Consider the following 16,328-nt stretch of genomic DNA (forward strand, 5'->3'; position numbering starts at 1 on the left):
GGACACCCTACTCAACACCGTCTACACACAGCAGCCAGATCTCTGTCCCTCAGATGTGGTCAAATAAAAGGCCACTTCCTCCGACCCATGACAAAGCTAAGAGGTTGACTCTATCCCTCTGTAAGCTGTTGGCTACCGAAATGCTGCCTTTCCGCCTAGTGGACACACAGGATTTTAGAGACCTTATGTCTGTCGCTGTGCCCCAGTACCAGATGCCTAGTCGCCACTACTTCTCTAAGAAAGGTGTGCCCGCGCTACACCAGCATGTCGCACACAACATCACCGCTTCCTTGAGAAACTCTGTGTGTGAACGGGTGCATTTCACCACCGATACTTGGACCAGTAAGCATGGACAGGGACGTTACATGTCGCTGACTGGGCACTGGGTAACTATGGTGATAGATGGTGAAGGGTCTGCTGCACAAGTCTTGCCGTCCCCACGACTTGTGTGTCAATCCTCTGTCTGTCCAAGTTCCGCCACTGCTTCTGCATCCTCCACCTCATCTGGGTCCTCCACCTCCGCCCCAAGCCTGCCTGGTCAGGCCACCAGCGTTCTCACTGCGCAGAAGGAATCACGCACCCCTCATTACTATGCTGGCAGCAGAGCGCAACGGCATCAGGCGGTCTTTAGCTTGACATGTCTTGGTAATAAGAGTCACACAGCTGAGGAGTTGTGGTCAGCTTTGCGGTCCGAGTTTAATAAATGGTTGTCTCCACTCAAACTGCAGCCTGGTAAGGCCGTGTGCGACAATGCTGCAAACCTGGGTGCGGCACTTCGCCTGGGCAAGGTGACACACGTACCTTGTATGGCTCACGTGTTGAACCTTGTCGTGCAGCAATTTTTAACACACTATCCCGGCCTAGATGGCCTTCTGAACAGGGCACGAAAACTGTCAGCTCACTTCCGCCGTTCAAGCGCCGCAGCAGAGCGACTTGCATCGCTCCAGAAGTCTTTCGGCCTGCCGGTTCATCGCCTGAAATGCGATGTGGCGACACGCTGGAATTCAACTCTCCACATGTTACAGCGACTGTGGCAGCACCGCAGAGCCCTGGTGCAATACGTCATGACGTATAGCCTGGGCCAACGAGATGCAGAGGTGGGGCAGATCACCCTGATGGAGTGGTCTCAGATCAAGGACCTATGCACCCTTCTGCACAGTTTCGACATGGCGACGAATATGTTTAGCTCTGACAATGCCATTATCAGCATGACGATTCCAGTCATTTACATGCTGGAGCACACGCTAAACACTATTCGGAGTCAGGGGGTGGGACAACATGAAGGGGAGGAACTACAGGAGGATTCATATGCGCAAGGGACAACAACATCACGAAGGTCCAGACGTTCATCATCACCAACGCAGCAGGCATGGGACCATGGGGGACAGGGATCGACAAGGGCGCATAGTAGCAGGCGAAATGTTGAGCAAGGTGCAGGAGAACATGAAGAAATGGAGGACGAACTGTCCATGGACATGGAAGACTCAGCGGATGAGGGAGACCTTGGTCAAATTTCAGTTGAAAGAGGTTGGGGTCAGATGTCAGAGGAAGAAAGAACGGGTAGCACCTCTATGCCACAAACACAGCATGGACTTGGTCCGCATGGCTGCGCAAGACACATGAGTGCCTTTTTGTTGCACTACCTCCAACATGACAGTCGTATTGTCAAAATTAGAAGTGATGATGACTACTGGATTGCCACACTATTAGATCCCCGGTACAAGTCCAAATTTTGTGACATAATTCCAGCCATAGAAAGGGACGCACGTATGCAGGAGTATCAGCAGAAGCTGTTACTAGATCTTAGCTCGGCTTTTCCACCAAACAACCGTGCAGGTGCAGGGAGTGAATCTCCCAGTTGTAACTTGACAAACATGGGACGGTCTCGTCATCTTCAACAGTCTACCCGTACCAGTAGGACCTTTTCTGGTGCCGGTAACAGCAATTTTATGGAATCTTTTCATAATTTTTTTAGACCCTCTTTTGCAAGGCCACCAGAGACAACAAGTCTGACACATAGTCAACGGCTGGAGAGGATGATACAGGAGTATCTCCAAATGAACATCGATGCCATGACTGTGCAACTGGAGCCTTGCTCCTTTTGGGCTTCAAACCTACAAAAATGGCCAGAGCTCGCAACTTACGCCTTGGAGATTTTGTCGTGTCCAGCTGCCAGCGTTGTCTCTGAACGTGTATTCAGTGCTGCTGGGTGTGTGCTGACAGATAAGCGCACGCGTCTGTCCAGTGACAATGTGGACAGACTGACGTTCATCAAAATGAACAAGTCATGGATCCAGAAGGAATTTACTACCCCTGTGTCATCCTGGGGAGAGTAAATGCTTGTGGATTTGGAATGTGCTTGATGCAAATCAAAACATCCTGTTTGCAACTAGGGCCCAAGTGCTGCCACTGATGGGGTGGGTGTCTGTGTGGCCCAATTTTTGGAAAAAAGGGAGACTCCGCTTGGAGTAACCCTTGCTTGCTGTGTTTTTAAAAGAAGCCAAGATGAACAGAGCTGGGATCAGGAAAGACTTTGCTACCTACCCCGGTGTCATCCTGGGGACGGCTAAGAATAGCGTATTTTTGAATGTGCTTGATGCAAATCAAAACATCCTGTTTGCAACTAGGGCCCAAGTGCTGCCACTGATGGGGTGGGTGTCTGTGTGGCCCAATTTTTGGAAAAAAGGGAGACTCCGCTTGGAGTAACCCTTGCTTGCTGTGTTTTTAAAAGAAGCCAAGATGAACAGAGCTGGGATCAGGAAAGACTTTGCTACCTACCCCGGTGTCATCCTGTGGACGGCTAAGAATAGCGTATTTTTGAATGTGCTTGATGCAAATCAAAACATCCTGTTTGCAACTAGGGCCCAAGTGCTGCCACTGATGGGGTGGGTGTCTGTGTGGCCCAATTTTTGGAAAAAAGGGAGACTCCGCTTGGAGTAACCCTTGCTTACATTGTTTTTAAAAGAAGCCAAGATGAACAAGTCATGGGTCAGCAAAGACTTTGCTACCTACCCCGGTGTCATCCTGGGGACGGCTAAGAATAGCGTATTTTTGAATGTGCTTGATGCAAATCAAAACATCCTGTTTGCAACTAGGGCCCAAGTGCTGCCACTGATGTGGTGGGTGTCTGTGTGGCCCAATTTTTGGAAAAAAGGGAGACTCCGCTTGGAGTAACCCTTGCTTGATGTGTTTTTAAAAGAAGCCAAGATGAACAGAGCTGGGATCAGGAAAGACTTTGCTACCTACCCCGGTGTCATCCTGGGGACGGATAAGAATGGCGTATTTTTGAATGTGCTTGATGCAAATCTAGCTGTGAAGTGTACAACTGGGGCACAACTGCTGCCACTGAATGGGTGGGTGTGTGTGGGGCCCAATTTTTGGAAAAAAGGGGAGACTCCGCTTGGAGTAACCCTTGCTTACATTGTTTTTAAAAGAAGCCAAGATGAACAAGTCATGGGTCAGCAAAGACTTTGCTACCTACCCCAGTGTCATCCTGGGGACGGCTAAGAATAGCGTATTTTTGAATGTGCTTGATGCAAATCAAAACATCCTGTTTGCAACTAGGGCCCAAGTGCTGCCACTGATGTGGTGGGTGTCTGTGTGGCCCAATTTTTGGAAAAAAGGGAGACTCCGCTTGGAGTAACCCTTGCTTGCTGTGTTTTTAAAAGAAGCCAAGATGAACAGAGCTGGGATCAGGAAAGACTTTGCTACCTACCCCGGTGTCATCCTGGGGACGGATAAGAATGGCGTATTTTTGAATGTGCTTGATGCAAATCTAGCTGTGAAGTGTACAACTGGGGCACAACTGCTGCCACTGAATGGGTGGGTGTGTGTGGGGCCCAATTTTTGGAAAAAAGGGGAGACTCCGCTTGGAGTAACCCTTGCTTACATTGTTTTTAAAAGAAGCCAAGATGAACAAGTCATGGGTCAGCAAAGACTTTGCTACCTACCCCAGTGTCATCCTGGGGACGGCTAAGAATAGCGTATTTTTGAATGTGCTTGATGCAAATCAAAACATCCTGTTTGCAACTAGGGCCCAAGTGCTGCCACTGATGGGGTGGGTGTCTGTGTGGCCCAATTTTTGGAAAAAAGGGAGACTCCGCTTGGAGTAACCCTTGCTTGCTGTGTTTTTAAAAGAAGCCAAGATGAACAGAGCTGGGATCAGGAAAGACTTTGCTACCTACCCCGGTGTCATCCTGTGGACGGCTAAGAATAGCGTATTTTTGAATGTGCTTGATGCAAATCAAAACATCCTGTTTGCAACTAGGGCCCAAGTGCTGCCACTGATGGGGTGGGTGTCTGTGTGGCCCAATTTTTGGAAAAAAGGGAGACTCCGCTTGGAGTAACCCTTGCTTACATTGTTTTTAAAAGAAGCCAAGATGAACAAGTCATGGGTCAGCAAAGACTTTGCTACCTACCCCGGTGTCATCCTGGGGACGGCTAAGAATAGCGTATTTTTGAATGTGCTTGATGCAAATCAAAACATCCTGTTTGCAACTAGGGCCCAAGTGCTGCCACTGATGTGGTGGGTGTCTGTGTGGCCCAATTTTTGGAAAAAAGGGAGACTCCGCTTGGAGTAACCCTTGCTTGCTGTGTTTTTAAAAGAAGCCAAGATGAACAGAGCTGGGATCAGGAAAGACTTTGCTACCTACCCCGGTGTCATCCTGGGGACGGATAAGAATGGCGTATTTTTGAATGTGCTTGATGCAAATCTAGCTGTGAAGTGTACAACTGGGGCACAACTGCTGCCACTGAATGGGTGGGTGTGTGTGGGGCCCAATTTTTGGAAAAAAGGGGAGACTCCGCTTGGAGTAACCCTTGCTTACATTGTTTTTAAAAGAAGCCAAGATGAACAAGTCATGGGTCAGCAAAGACTTTGCTACCTACCCCAGTGTCATCCTGGGGACGGCTAAGAATAGCGTATTTTTGAATGTGCTTGATGCAAATCAAAACATCCTGTTTGCAACTAGGGCCCAAGTGCTGCCACTGATGGGGTGGGTGTCTGTGTGGCCCAATTTTTGGAAAAAAGGGAGACTCCGCTTGGAGTAACCCTTGCTTGCTGTGTTTTTAAAAGAAGCCAAGATGAACAGAGCTGGGATCAGGAAAGACTTTGCTACCTACCCCGGTGTCATCCTGGGGACGGTTAAGAATAGCGTATTTTTGAATGTGCTTGATGCAAATCTAGCTGTGAAGTGTACAACTGGGGCACAACTGCTGCCACTGAAGGGGTGGGTGTGTGTGGGGCCCAATTTTTGGAAAAAAGGGAGACTCCGCTTGGAGTAACCCTTGCTTGCTGTGTTTTTAAAAGAAGCCAAGATGAACAGAGCTGGGATCAGGAAAGACTTTGCTACCTACCCCGGTGTCATCCTGGGGACGGATAAGAATGGCGTATTTTTGAATGTGCTTGATGCAAATCTAGCTGTGAAGTGTACAACTGGGGCACAACTGCTGCCACTGAAGGGGTGGGTGTGTGGGGCCCAATTTTTGGAAAAAAGGGAGACTCCGCTTGGAGTCACCTTGCGGTGTTTTACATGACTTTAGAAGGGCGTGCCATGCCTATATCTGTGTGTCCTCCTCTTTTTCCTTGTCCAGCTGTTTTGTTTTCGCATGAGTACATGTCCTTGTCACTTTCCCATGTGTTTGTGTTGTGTTGTGAGTTGTTTGTCACCTTTTGGACACCTTTGAGGGTGTTTTCTAGGTGTTTTACTGTGTTTGTGATTGCCTGCCATTGTTTCCTATGGGCTCGAGTTCGGTTCGTCGAACGTTCGACGAGCCGAACTCGAGCCAGACCCCCCGTTCGGCGAACCGCCTCGAGCCGAACCGGGACCGGTTCGCTCATCTCTACTAAGGACTAGAGTTGAGCGCGGTTCGTGGTTCGTGGTTCTCCAGTTCTAGGCTCGAGTGATTTTTGGGCTGTTCGAGATCGAACTAGAACTCGAGCTTTTTGCTAAAAGCTCGATAGTTCTAGATACGTTCGAGAACGGTTCTAGCAGCAAAAAGCAGGGCTTTTTACAGCTACAGTGAGCAGGAGCCATCGCTGGCAGCCTGCCACAAGCTGGTAACCAAGATAAACATCGGGTATCCAAGCAAAGCGCTTTGGTTAGTAACCCGATGTTTATCTTAGTTACGTGCAGGAAGCCCACACTTTCCCGCTCAGCTCGCTCCACCCCCTCCTGCCCGCGGCATGTACACATACATACACATACACAAACACACACACACACACACACACACATCCACCCCCCCCCCCCCCGCCCGCCCGCCCGCTCGCTCGCTCGCTCGCTCGCTCGGCTTACCTGCGGTGATGAAGTCCCGCCATCCCGACCTCAGCGCTGTCACTGTCCTCCATGGCCGCCGCTTGTCACATCACCTATCGCTTCCGACCCGAGACTGACACTGGCGGTGACGTCACGGACCTCTCGCGATACTTGATGTGAAGGCGCCGGTCATTGACCTCAGTGACAGGGGCTGTCAGTGTGCTGGAGATCAGCGCAGGTAATGTACCTCACTGACAGCAGCACTTGTCACCCCCCTGCAGTGACCTGGGCTGACCCATTGATGTTAGCTCAGGTCACTGCACTGCTCTCCCAGCCAATGGGGAACATCCTGCTCTTCATTGACTGGGACAGTGTGCATCGTCATGGCAACCCCTTGGATTACACCAGACCTGGATTTGTTTTTCAATCTAATAAATTGGTTAAAGAGGGAATGTTTTGGGGAGTGTTTTTTCAAATAAAAATGTGTTTGTCGTCTATTTTTTTTTTTATTACTGACTGGGTTGGTGATGTCGGGTATCTGATAGACGCCTGACCTCACCAACCCCAGGGCTTGATGCCAGGTGACATTACACATCTGGTATTAACCCCAAATATTACCCCGTTTGCCACCGCACCAGGGCGCGGGATGAGCTGGGGCGAAGCACCAGGATTGGCGCATCTAATGGATGCGCCACTTCTGGGGCGGCTGCGGCCTGCTATTTTTAGGCTGGGGAGATTCCAATAACCATGGACCTCCCTAGTCTGAGAATATCAGGCCCCAGCTGTCTGCTTTACCTTGGCTGGTGATCCAATTTTGGGGGACCCCTACGTGTTTTTTTTTTTAATTATTTATTTAATTTAAAATAACAGCGTGGGGTGCCCTCAGTTTTGGATTACCAGCCAAGGTGAGGTTGCCAGCTGTGGTCTGCAGGCTGCAGCCGTCTGCTTTACCCTAGCTGGCTACAAAACTAGGGGGAACCCTATGTCATTTTTTTGGCTAAATACAAAGCTAAGCACCCCTTAGTGCCACATGAAAGGTACCAAAGGGTGTTCCACTTTTTCTCCATTTTTTTCTCCACTTTCTCTCCACTTTTTCTCCACTTTTTCTCCATTTTTTTCTCCACTTATTCTCCACTTTTTCTCCTCTTATTCTCCACTTTTTCTCCACTTTTTCTCCACTTTTTCTCCTCTTATTCTCCACTTTTTCTCCACTTTTTCTCCACTTTTTCTCCATTTTTTTTCTCCACTTTCTCCACTTTTTCTCCACTTTTTTCTCCACTTTTTCTCCTCTTATGCTCCACTTTTTCTCCTCTTAATCTCCACTTTTTCTCCACTTTTTCTCCACTTTTTTCTCCACTTTTTCTCCTCTTATGCTCCAATTTTTCTCCACTTTTTCTCCACTTTTTCTCCACTTTTCTCCTCTTAATCTCCACTTTTTCTCCTCTTATGCTCCACTTTTTCTCCACTTTTTCTCCACTTTTTCTCCACGTTTTCTCCACTTTTTTCTCCACTTTTTCTCCTCTTATGCTCCACTTTTTCTCCACTTTTTCTCCACTTTTTCTCCACTTTTTCTCCACTTTTTCTCCACTTTTTCTCCACGTTTTCTCCACTTTTTTCTCCACTTTTTCTCCTCTTATGCTCCACTTTTTCTCCACTTTTTCTCCACTTTTTCTCCTCTTAATCTCCACTTTTTCTCCACTTTTTCTCCACTTTTTCTCCACTTTTTCTCCACTTTTTCTCCACTTTTTCTCCACTTTTTCTCCACTTTTTCTCCACTTTTTTCTCCACTTTTTCTCCACTTTTTCTCCTCTTATGCTCCACTTTTTCTCCACTTTTTCTCCACTTTTTCTCCACTTTTTCTCCTCTTATGCTCCACTTTTTCTCCACTTTTTCTCCACTTTTTCTCCTCTTATGCTCCACTTTTTCTCCACTTTTTCTCCACTTTTTTCTCCACTTTTTCTCCTCTTATGCTCCACTTTTTCTCCACTTTTTCTCCACTTTTTCTCCACTTTTTCTCCTCTTATGCTCCACTTTTTCTCCACTTTTTCTCCACTTTTTCTCCACGTTTTCTCCACTTTTTTCTCCACTTTTTCTCCTCTTATGCTCCACTTTTTCTCCACTTTTTCTCCACTTTTTCTCCACTTTTTCTCCACGTTTTCTCCACGTTTTCTCCACTTTTTTCTCCACTTTTTCTCCTCTTATGCTCCACTTTTTCTCCACTTTTTCTCCACTTTTTCTCCTCTTAATCTCCACTTTTTCTCCACTTTTTCTCCACTTTTTCTCCACTTTTTCTCCACTTTTTCTCCACTTTTTTCTCCACTTTTTCTCCACTTTTTCTCCTCTTATGCTCCACTTTTTCTCCACTTTTTCTCCACTTTGTCTCCACTTTTTCTCCTCTTATGCTCCACTTTTTCTCCACTTTTTCTCCACTTTTTCTCCTCTTATGCTCCACTTTTTCTCCACTTTTTCTCCACTTTTTTCTCCACTTTTTCTCCTCTTATGCTCCACTTTTTCTCCACTTTTTCTCCACTTTTTCTCCACTTTTTCTCCTCTTATGCTCCACTTTTTCTCCACTTTTTCTCCACTTTTTCTCCATTTTTTTCTCCACTTATTCTCCACTTTTTCTCCTCTTATTCTCCACTTTTTCTCCACTTTTTCTCCACTTTTTCTCCTCTTATTCTCCACTTTTTCTCCACTTTTTTCTCCACTTTTTCTCCATTTTTTTCTCCACTTTCTCCACTTTTTTCTCCACTTTTTCTCCTCTTATGCTCCACTTTTTCTCCTCTTAATCTCCACTTTTTCTCCACTTTTTCTCCACTTTTTCTCCACTTTTTTCTCCACTTTTTCTCCTCTTATGCTCCACTTTTTCTCCACTTTTTCTCCACTTTTTCTCCACTTTTTTCTCCACTTTTTCTCCATTTTTTTCTCCACTTTCTCCACTTTTTTCTCCACTTTTTCTCCTCTTATGCTCCACTTTTTCTCCTCTTAATCTCCACTTTTTCTCCACTTTTTCTCCACTTTTTCTCCACTTTTTTCTCCACTTTTTCTCCTCTTATGCTCCACTTTTTCTCCACTTTATCTCCACTTTATCTCCACTTTTTCTCCACTTTTTCTCCACTTTTTCTCCACTTTTTCTCCACTTTTTTCTCCACTTTTTCTCCACTTTTTCTCCTCTTATGTTCCACTTATTCTCCACTTTTTCTCCACTTTTTCTCTACTTTTTCTATGGTCGGTCTACCCATTAGCTCTGCCATGCATAGTGTAGCTCTACACCTACTGCACATGTTACTTTATGATTGACATCTCTTTCGTACCAGAGCTGTCTAAGTCTACTCTGACCCCATATTTGTCATTACTATATTGTCCTTGTACTGTATTATTGTATCATGTGTTTCATTTCTTGCTGTGTTGCAATTTTTTTGCTGCATCCCAATTGTACCTCTACATTGTTCAAGTTTATGTTATTGTTCTCTCACTCTTATGTGATACTGATTATTGTCATTTTTCATGATTACATGCAGATAAGTCCAATCTGACGAAGGCTCAGGCCGAAACGTCATTTGTAACTTGTTTTGGACAAAAACATATATGCTTATGAAAAAAAATTTTTCTTAATACGGACCAATAAAGAGTGATTTTGCATTACTATCCGTTGTGACTTACTGACTTAGTCTGGGAGATATAGAGTGCCGAGGTTACTCACTAATTTTATCTATTATTACCTCTGAGCACCTATATACCAGTGAGCAGAGCTTCCTCTACAGTAGTTCTCCTGATTAGGCATGCCCTTACCTCATGAGCAGGGCATTGCAGCTTTGGTAGCAACCATTACGACATGGACTCTGCTGCTGTGGACCCGGGGAGAGTGAGTGCAGATTCATTGCACCCACACTCCTCACATGAAGGGTCCGCACTCCTAGAAAATGGGGGATACGTTCCCTGAGTGTCTCCCCCCCATATTCTAGACGGTCCAGAGTCGTCGTGGGACCCCTTTATTTTTTTTCTTACAATAAATTGGTGAAAGAGGAAATGTTTTGGGGACTGTTTTTTCAAATAAATTTCTTTTGTCGATTTTTTGTTTTTGTTAGTACTGACAGTTTATGATGTTGGGTATCTAATAGACGCCATGACATCACAAACTGCTGGGCTTGATCTCAGGTGACTTTACAGCTAGTATCAACCCGATTTATTACCCCGTTTGCCACTGCACCAGGGCACGGGATGAGCTGGGGTGAAGCGCCAGGATTGGCGCATCTAGTGGATGCGCCACGTCTGGGGTGCCTGCGGCCTGCTATTTTTAGGCTGTGAAGGCCCAATAACTATGGACCTTCCCACCCTGAGAATACCAGACCACAGCTGTCCGCTTTACCTTGGCTGGTGATCCAATTTGGGGGGTCCCCTACTTTTATTGTGTAATTATTAATATTTATAAAATAATTATAAAAAAGAGCCTGAGGGGACCTCCACATTGGATCCCCAACCACGGTAAAGCTGCCAGCTGTGGTTTTCAGGCTACAGCCGTCTGCTTTACCCTAGCTGGCTATCAAAAATGGGGGGACCCAACGTAATTTTTTTTTTTTAACTATTTTTTAAATAGAAAAAATTAATGGGCTTCCCTGTATTTTGATTGCCAACCAAGGTAACGGCAGGCAGATGGGGGTGGCAACCCATAGCTGTCTGCTTTATCTGCTGAGAATCAAAAATACCGCGGAGCGCTACGTCATTTTTTTAAAGATTTATTTTTACAGCACTGTGATGTCCAGCAATCAAAATACAGGGAAGCCCATTTTATTTTTAGTTATTTAAATAAATAATTAAAAAAAATATATGTTAGCTCCCACTGCATTTTTTGTATTGCTAGCTAAGGGTAATCCAAGCAGCTACTGGCTGCTAACCCCCACTGCTTGGTGTTACCTTCACTGGCAATGGAAAATCCAGGGAAGCATTTTTATTTTTTTTTGCCAAAAAGCTACAAAAAAAGGACGTGAGCTTCGCCATATTTTTGTATGCTAGCCAGGTATAGCAGGCAGGTGCTGGAAGAGTTGGATACAGCGCCAGAAGATGGCGCTTCTATGAAAATGCCATTTTCTGAGGTGGCTGCAGACTGCAATTCGCAGCAGTGGGGCCCAGAAAGCTCAGGCCAACCGGTGGTGCGGATTCCAATCCCAGCTGCCTAGTTGTACCTGGCTGGACACAAAAATGGGGCAAAGCCTACGTCATTTGTTTTCTAATTATTTCATGAAATTCATGAAATAATAAAAAAAGGGCTTCCCTTTATTTTTGGTTCCCAGCCGGGTACAAATAGGCAACTGGGGGTTGGGGGCAGCCGTACCTGCCTGCTGTACCTGGCTAGCATACAAAAATATGGCGAAGCCACATAATTTTTTCAGGGGGCAAAAAACTTCTGCATACAGTCCTGGATGGAGTATGCTGAGCCTTGTAGTTCTGCAGTTGCTGTCTGTCTGTATGGAGAAGAGCAGACAGCAGCTGCAGAACTACAAGGCTCAGCATACTCCATCCAGGACTGTATGCAGAAGTTTTTTGCCCACCAAAAAAATGACGTGGGCTTCGCCATATTTTTGTATGCTAGCCAGGTACAGCTGGCAGCCACGGGCTGCCTCCAACCCCCAGTTGCCTATTTGTACCCGGCTGGGAACCAAAAATATAGGGAAGCCCGTTTTTTTTAATTATTTCACTTATTTCATGAAATAATTAAAAAAACAAATGACGTGGGCTTCGCCCTATTTTTGTGTCCAGCCGGGTACAACTAGGCAGCTGGGGATTGGAATCCGCAGCACAGGTTAGCCCGAGGTTTGTGGGCGCCTCTGCTGCGGATTTCAGTCCGCAGCCGTCCCAGAAAATGGCGCTCTCATAGAAGCGCCATCATCTGGCGCTGTATCCAACTCTTCCAACAGCCCTGGAGCCGGGTGGCTTGTTGGGTAATCATGAGTTAATACTGGCTTTGTTTTACCAGCCAGTATTAAGCCAGAGATTCTTAATGTCAGGCACGTTTGACCCGGCCATTAAGAATCTCCAATAAAGGGTTAAAAAAAGACACCACACAGAGAAAAAATACTTTAATAGAAATAAATACACAGACACATTAGAGACTCCATCTTTATTACCCCTGTCAGCCCTCCACGATCCTGCTCTTCTGTCTTCTTTCTTTCTAGTGTAGTAGTAGTGACGATTGTAGTGAGGGGCATCACTTGGGGCTGGGGAACCTCCATCCTAACTACAATGCTCACTACAATCGGGAAGCAGCGTGCAGCCTTCACTCCGTGAGTGATCACTGCTGGCTGCTAGCGGTAACGCTGACAGACGCGTTACCATAGCAACGGTGCTCCCGGAGCCGCGGTTAGCGGTGACGTCACCGCTAACTGCGTTGCTATGGCAACGGTGATCTCCGTTAATGACCGGCTGTGTCAGCCGGTCCCTAACGGAACGGGGAGTCGACCGTGTGCTAGAGCATGTCGCCGGTACACGGCGATACACATATGTGCACCGTGTACCGGAGAGATGCACTCGCAGGTCCTACATGACGTGTCATAGTCATGTGACCAGTCTGTAGCCAATGAGATAATAGCCATGTGACTGGTCACATGGCTATTTTGACGTCACGATAGGTCCTGCTTCTCTGCTGGCAGTGCAGGTCACCGGGAGGATTCAGCGATCATCGGATGGAATAGCGGCAGGAGACAGAGTGCAGAAGGGATCGCGAGGACCGGTAAGTGTTATGGCAATGTTTATTAACTGTTTGTGTACATTTATAATGCATTTTTATGTGTTTGTGATTGCCTCCCATTATAGCCTATACGTTCGAGTTCGGTTCGTCGAACGTTCGACGAACCGAACTCGAACGGGACCCCCGTTCGGCGAACCGGCCTCGAGCCGAACCGGGACCAGTTCGCTCATCTCTACTAAGGACCCAAATTAAAAATTCCTACAGGAACTTGAGTTTAATTTTAATTCAATATATCCATTTTTATTTTATCATTCTAAAAAAGTTTTAGTGATAGTAGGGAGTAGTTATAATGTGAAATCATTGATGGCACTATCACCCATTCTATGCATAATAAAAGCCTGTCTGCCAATAGATCAGATTTTCATTAAAGGGGGCTTTACACGCTATGATATCGTTAATGTTTTATCGTCGGGGTCACGTCGTTAGTGACGCACATCCGGCGTCATTAATGGTATTGCAGCGTGTAACACTTACCAGCGACCTTAAACGTCCTCCACAGTGGTGAAAATCGTTCACCATGGAGAGGTCGTCCTAAAACCAAAAATTGTTAATGGTTGTTTATAGATGTTGTTCGTCGTTCCTGCGGCAGCACACATCGCTGTGTGTGACACCGCAGGAGCTAGGAACCTCACCTAATCTGCGTCCCGCCCGCAATGAGGAAGGAAGGAGGTGGGCGGGATGTTCGTCCCACTCATCTCTGTCCCTCCGCTTTGATTGGCCGGCCGCTTAGTGACGTCGTGGTGATGTCGCGGTGACGCCGAACGCACCTCCCCCTTGATGGAGGGATTGTTCGGCAGTCACAGCGACAACGACGACCAGGTAAGTGCGTGTGACGCTGCCGTAACGATAATGTTCGCTGCGGTAGCGATCACACGATATCGCATGGACGACGGGGGCGGGTGCTTTTGCGTACGATATCGCTAGCAATTGCTAGAGATATCGTAGCGTGTAAAGCCCGCTTAAGAATTCTTTTCTGGCACTATGCATGGAAATCTTGAAAACAATGTGGTATTGTTATAGAGTATGCATATAAACAACTTAATAAATAAAGAAATAAATAAAACAAAGTAAAATTGCATTAAAAATGTTCTTCTGGGGTAGATGTAGGGTATTTGGGAGGCACACAGAAAAATTGAAATTGACTGGTGCATTCTTTGCTGGACGAGATGACATTTTCAGTGATACCTATTTTTTTTCTATACAACTTTTTAATTATTCTTGGCTTGTTTTATTTATTTATTTTTGGCATATAGTGATTGGTTAAGAAGCCCAGTATATTTAGTGGCTGCACATCAGGCGCCAAACCTGCTGCTACAAATATCGCGAGGCGAGTAGACTAAAACTCGCAATGTAACGAGTAACCCAAATACCGTACTATATATATGTGTAAATTAGGTGCTAGCCTAAAAATGCATGACTATAATAAGGGTAATAAGCTGCACACTAACCACTATCAAAATATGAACATGATAAATGGTAAAGCATTACTGCTATAGGGATACTATGAACAATGAAAAATACATTTAGCTATCTGGAAAAAAGGAAATACATGAAAAATGGTATTGCAAAGCTGCTATAAATATTTGAAAGTAATAGAGATGTTTAGCAAATGTATTGATCAATGCAAATTCGGTGCTAGCCTAAAAATACATGACTCTATTCATGATCCTATATAGCCAGGAGCCTGTCTGCCCATACTTGCAATTAGAGATTACCTTGTCATTGGTTTTTGGGCTCATTTGCATTGATCAATACATTTGCTGAACATCTCTATTACTTTCAAATATTCACAGTTTTGCAATACCTTTTTCATGTATTTCCTTTTTTCCAGGTAGCTAAATGTATTTTTCATTGTTCATAGTATCCCTATAGCAGTAATGCTTTACCATTTTTCATGTTTATATTTTTATAGTGGTTAGTGTGCAGCTTATTATCCTTATTATAGTCATGTATTTTTAGGCTAGCACCTAATTCACACATTTAGGTGTTCCAGTCAGTCTTATTTCTGAATAGGATGCAGTTTCTTCTGACTGAGAACCCAGAACCCCTCCCTATTACCAGACTCTGTTCATGATCCTATATAGCCAGGAGCCTGTCTTCCCATACTTGCAGATTTTTAATAACACATAGAGACATTGAGGTTAGGTTCCCGAAAAATTAGAGATTACCTTGTCGTTGGTTTCGGGCTCATTTGCATTGATCAATACATTTGCTAAACAGCTCTATTACTTTCAAATATTCATAGTTTTGCAATTACTATTTTTCATGTACAGCTTAATGAGTAACCCACTTAACGAGAATTTCGCTTAACAAGCAAAGCTTTCTGTAAATTTGTAACCCGGTTTACGACAAAGCTTTGCTGGACGAGCAAAATCCTCACCGCACAAACTTCCGGTTCCGTACATCCACCGCGCTCTAACCCGCATTTGCAGTCCACACAAACACACACATATATGCACAAAACACACACAAACACACACGCACGCACACACATACGGTATTATGCTCACCTTACCTTCCGTTCCACCACCGGCCTCATGGTACTTGTAGTTCCTGGGTACATCGCGATGTCCTCGTGGCGAACTACAAGTACCATGAGGCCGTTCCATCGCCAGCCTCTTGGGTCCTGTAGTTCGCCGCTCCGCTCCACTCCAGGCTGTGCATCGGCATTCATAGCAACGAAGCAGGAACTTCCTGTCACCGCTACTCAAAGGCAGCGCGCTGACCAATCAGAGGCAAGCGGCTCTGCTTTTGACGTCAGCGCTCTAGCCGTGGAAGTTCCTCTTTCGTCGTTATGGTAACCCGATACACAGCCCGGCCCCGTACCAGAGAACAGCAAGTCCCAGGAGACTGGCGATGGAACGGAAGGTAAGGTGAGCATATAATATGTGTGTGTGTGTGTGTGTGCGTGCTTGTGTGTTTGTGTGTCTTTGTGTGAGTTTGTGTGTGTTTGTACGTGTTTGTACGTGTTTGTGTGAGTTTGTGCATGTGTGGAATGATAGAATAGGGGACCAGGATGGGACATTTAACAAGTTGTGGAACGAATTGTCTGCATTGCAATGATTTCCTATGGGAAATCTTGCTCTGCTGAACGAGTAACTTGGTTAACAAGCACAGTACCAGAACGGATTGTTCACGTTAAGCAAGGTTCCACTGTATTTCTTTTTTTCCAGATAGCTAAATGTATTTTTCATTGTTCATAGTATCCCTATAGCAGTAATGCTTTACCATTTTTCACGTTTATATTTTGATACTGGTTAGTGGGCAGCTTATTATCTTTATTTTAGGGACAAGATCATAGACCTGCACAAGGCTGGAATGGGCTA

Source organism: Anomaloglossus baeobatrachus, chromosome 4, assembly GCF_048569485.1.
Source record: "Anomaloglossus baeobatrachus isolate aAnoBae1 chromosome 4, aAnoBae1.hap1, whole genome shotgun sequence".
Classification (NCBI taxonomy): Eukaryota; Metazoa; Chordata; class Amphibia; order Anura; family Aromobatidae; genus Anomaloglossus; species Anomaloglossus baeobatrachus.